Source organism: Pygoscelis adeliae, unplaced genomic scaffold (genome assembly GCF_000699105.1).
Source record: "Pygoscelis adeliae isolate BGI_AS28 unplaced genomic scaffold, ASM69910v1 Scaffold61, whole genome shotgun sequence".
Lineage (NCBI taxonomy): Eukaryota > Metazoa > Chordata > Aves > Sphenisciformes > Spheniscidae > Pygoscelis > Pygoscelis adeliae.
Window position 1 is genome coordinate 190,064 of NW_008824010.1, and position 5,005 is coordinate 195,068.

Consider the following 5,005-nt stretch of genomic DNA (forward strand, 5'->3'; position numbering starts at 1 on the left):
CACCCCCCCCCCAGTGTGCCCTGTGCACATTCCATGACAGGAGCCAGCCCTGCCACAAAGCTCCTGTAAAATGGGTCTCTGGGGAGAGAGTTTTGGGTGACGTTCCAATAGACACGTGGCTTGTGGCAGGGTCTCCTGCACAGAGATGGATTTGCCTCCCGTGACTGAGCTGCTGGTGAGTAAAGCTGCTCGGTTCAGCCGCTGCAGGGTTGGTTTTGGGGTTGCAGCCGAGCAGTCTCTCTCTTCGATGTATACCAGGGGCATTAAACAACTGTCCTGCCTTCCTGCTTCTGATGTAGGAGATGCCTTTGCTTTCGTACCATTAAATGATTTGCTTTCACAGATCAGCTCTAAATAGTGTCCCCATCTGCCTCAGCTGCCTGATGTGATGTTTCCTTTCTTTAAATGCCTTCAGTCTGAAGAAGGAGGTGCCTGCTTTTATTGCTGTTTATTGCTGGTTTATTGTTGGCTTTATCAGCCAAGTTGCTGAGAAAGTTTGTGGAAATTCCTTTGCATCCCACAGCCATATTCCCACCCTCCTGCATCATTCCAATAAACCCTGTAGAGCCGGGTTTGTAAACTAATTGTTTACTGGCTGGAGGAAAGAAAATAAATTAATAAAACCAGGACAGCGTTGCTTCATGCAAGCTAAGCTTCGTGTCAGTCCAGGATCCAGTTGAACAGTCAAGGCCAGTCTGTCAAGAAGCTATTCAGAAAGGAGGCTTGGGTGGTTTTGTTGTCTAAGAAAAGAAAAATCGTTGAATGTCCTGGAGGAGTCTGATATGAATTTGGGTGAAATGAAAGCTTGCCAAAAAACATGCTAACAGTATATTGCATAACTAATGCAGATTATTATGCTCGAGGGAGAGAGAATTCCCAAAACAGCATCAGCAGTCAGAAAAAAAACCCATACTCATTGCTATTATGGAAGAAAAGAAAAAAAGAGAGAAGACTTTGGCAAAATGCTAAGGAAAAATCGGGCAGTGTAGGATCATAGGAATGGCTGTGCTGGCTCGGACCAAGGTCCAGCAAGCCCCAGATTCAGCCTCTGACAGAGTCAACGGGAGATGCTTAGATAAAAGCACCAGAACAAGGCAAGCACCCTGTGATACTTTCCCAGTCCACTTTCCCAGCTTCCAGCAATTAGTATCTCAAGGACTTCCTGAGCTGACAAGGCTGTCCTTGAATTTAATATCCCCCAATGGATTTGTTTCACATGATCTTGTTCCAGTTGTTCTTCGAGCCCGTGCAGACTTGCAGCATCCACTGTGTCCCTCAGCAGGGGGCTGCAGGGGACAAGAGCATCATCGTGCTCAGAGCACCGGCGGTCACTTTCGGGACCCTGGAGGAGACGAAAAAGGGGGCCAGACTTAGGACTGCTGAAGCCAAAAGTCTAAAACTCAATAGCTTGGGCAAAAAGGTAGCTCAAAGCTGTTTCAGATCTGCATCCTCTGTAGGTTCAACACAGGAGCTCGCAGAGGGTTGGCTCCGTTTCTGTGCTGTCAGCATGCAGGAGGTGAGCACGAATCACAATTTCTGAAAGTATCTGAGTATGTCCTGAGTCAAGTCCCAGCTGGGAACCTTGGTTGGTTTTGGAATCAGTGGGTAAATTTTGGTTTCATTGAAGCCAGTGGGATTTTCTCCAGCCTGTCTCTATCAGTGATGACAACTAGCTTGGAGTTGGAAGTAAAAAGTTGGATGAAGTTGGTTTTGGGGCATGAATGTAGACAGGACTAAAATATTTTATAAATTCTTCTTGGTTTGGTGGAAAACAAATGTCAGGAAAAGTAAGTAAATGTCTCCAAGATGTATTAGACCTCTTGTTTTAGAAGTTTGCTGAATTTAAATGTCTCCCCTTCCATTTTTTTCTGCTTGAAATGGCTTTTCAGATAGCCACTCCACCAATTTTATCAGAAAAAGTAAAAACCACTCTCTCAGTGCATTTTGATCCAAACAGCGTTTTGCACTGGAGAAAAGGCCCGTTCCTCTCGCAGCCCTGCCATGGGGTCGCCGTGCGGCTCAGCAACCCGCAGCGGCACCCCTTCCCGGGGCACGGCGCCCTCCTCCTCCCCAGCCACCTGGCTGAGACCCGGCCGCGCTCGGTGCACAGCTCCGTGTGCTGGGGAAAGGGCAAGATCCTGGCAGCCCTCTGAGCTGCCAGCTGGGGATGTGCTCTCAAGGTGGAGAGCCTTCCCCCAGCCCTTCAGCTGGAAAAACTTATTTAGAATAGTTATTTCTCTCTGTGTATACGTATTTTTATATATATATATATGCATGTGCATTGTTTGGGAGATCACTATAGGTTCTCCTTAAAATGCAAGTCAAATCTCCTTTTCCTAGTTGCACAGTTGTTTGAAAACAGGATTTTTTTCCCCATTGTTCTGTTCCCAGCCCCACGTGAGCCACGGCTCGCTGCTGGCAGTGCAGATTTCTGCCCCTTCCCCTCTGCATTTCAAACCCTCCGTTGCTAATGGCCTTAATCACCAGGGCAGGGAACAGGAAGCGGGTCCCTAAAATCGTGATGACAGAGTGAAGTCTTGGGGTTAAACAAGTTCATCCACCAGAAGACATACAGAGAAAATCTTGTCTCTCTGTGTAGTTTGAAAATGCTTGTTTTAAGAGTGTTTTCATTCACCTGGCCTGGGGAAGGGGATGGTGTACGTGTACGCTGGACCGATGGCGGCAGAGCCTGTGATGTGCTGGTTCAGGTGATGCTGCAGACACACTTAAACGAGGCTTAGACCCTTTTCAGCGAAGTCCTCGGTCTGTCACTGCCTTGTCAGATTAGCATCTGAGCCCCTTACAGTGATATAAAAACCACTTTCCCTCCTAAATTCTCATTATTTTATTCTAGAAATTCAAGCTGAAGCGTTGTACGAATTTAAAGTGATCCCACGGAATAGATTCAAAGTGAGAAATCCACATTTTTTTTAACCCAGTGTTTATACAACCTGTCAATCTTACACTATTCCCAGCACAGCCTGTGGCGAATCTTGTTTGTACACAAAACATTTTTCAAATTTATTGTGGCGCCTGCGTGTATTTAGGCGGTGACCGCTGCTAGCCACGCTCGGATGGAGCTGGGGAAGCCGGGCAGCTTTCGAGCCCCTTGATGGGAAGCACGGCGCTATTCCCTGGCCTGTGCTGGGTCGGGTGGTGGTGCCATCTCTCCAGCAAAACCCCAAGGGCTCTGCCGCGAACATCCTCGCTTCCTCGCCTCCTCTCCTCCTGGCCCAGACAGCCGCCGTCCGGCACCTCCGGTCGATGGAAGGCGCAAAAAGGAGCTTTGCCTCCAGCACTTTCATCTGAACTCACTGCGCTCCCTGGAGCAGTGCGGTCCCCCATCACCAGAGCTGCCGAGATAGCACGTGCTCAGCAGATGTTTTTCCAAAGCCCCGCTCCATTTGGACGAGGCACCTTTCCAAGAAGTTTTTGAGGAGCACAGGAGCAATGTGCTCTTCTCTCTGGGCTTCCTCCACAGTTTCTAATCCGCAAGTCTCAGCCAAGACAGGCTTCATTACCCGCAGGCTACTCTTTTCCCTGATCTGAGTTTCAGATATTTCTCCCGTGCTTAAAAAGCTGCTTTTGGCACCATTTTCAGAACTGGAGCCGAGGTGGTTTTGCTCTCCCACATTCATGGAGGAGCTTGGGTGCAGCATGCGATGCCTACACCTCCTGGCTGCCTTTCACCGCTGTGCATCTCCCCGCTCTGCTTTTGGGGGAACAGGTCAGATAATTTATCCAGAGACACAGCAGCCAAGATCTCAGACCTACAAACCCGAATCAGAAGATCGTCTCTAACGGCAGGTTAGATCGCAGTCCCCGGAGACAAGACCCTTCTCGCTCTGTGCTTGCGCAGCCCCCAGCGTGGTGGCTCCTCTGAAAGCCGCTCTGAAAGCAGTGCAGACGCTCAACCCACAGAGGCAAGACAGCCCGAAATAGCCTCATTAGTGAGGAATGTACTGATGGCGGTCCAGATGTTTTAGTCCTCTGGGGCTTGCAGTCACGGATGGCACTGGCTCCTGACGGCGCGTGCAGCAGCCTGCTATGGCAGGCAGCAGCGTCACAGGGCCCAGGGGGGTGGCAGCACCAGAGAAATGGGTGGGTATTTTTTCGGAGGGAAGGGCAAATTGCATCCTCTGAAACCAGGCTGGGCAAACCTGCCCAAGGCAGAGCCGGCGCTGCTGGAGCACAGTTTGGCGCGGCAGCATCACGGCGGAGCATTCAGGCATGTACTGAAACAGGGACTCGAGCTCAGTGTAAAGCCAGGGGCCTCGTTTCAGCCGCTGGCCCATCTCCCCCTCCCCCCCGCCCCGAGTGCTCTGAACTCCCACTTGCTGGCTAATGCGTGCGACGGGACCACTTATGCGAGTGCGGAGAAGCCAGAGTCCATGCTGCAGGGAACACGCCTGTGCTTGCCAGGAGGAAGGAGCCAAGCACGCTTCTCTCTTTCTCCCAAGATTTACAGTTTTGGTGGCTGGATGCCAAATTCCCTCATCTCAGCAACAAAGCAGGACTAGTCTGGAGCTGGTGTGTGGAGAGGGGAGAGGTGGTGGGGAGGTAGGTGCTAGTGCTCAGGACTCCCAGGGGTGCGCAGGTCTCCTGCAGGGACTATTGGGGGGGTGTGTTTGTGAGGTTTGTTTCAACAGATTAGCTGTGGTTGAGGAATGAGTGAAGGGTGCCGTACCGGAGTGCAGCCACCCCTTCCGCTCCGAGCACCTAAGTCCTCCAGCATTTTGGAAAATCTCACCCTCCATTTAATGAAAAGTTGCTCAGTCCCATAGGATTTGGCTTTCAAGTGATAAAAAACTCCAGCCCAAGAGCCAGAATCACAATTGCCATCGGAGGAGCAAATTGCAAAGGTGTCACTTTCCTGGGCACTGTGTAAATCAGAGGCGACGTTCCCCCGCCTCAACTTCAGCACAGCCAGACGTTCATTCCCCAAATCCTGTCCCATGGATCCCTGTCCGGGGCTACACAAACTGCCTCCGCCGGGGCAGGGGGA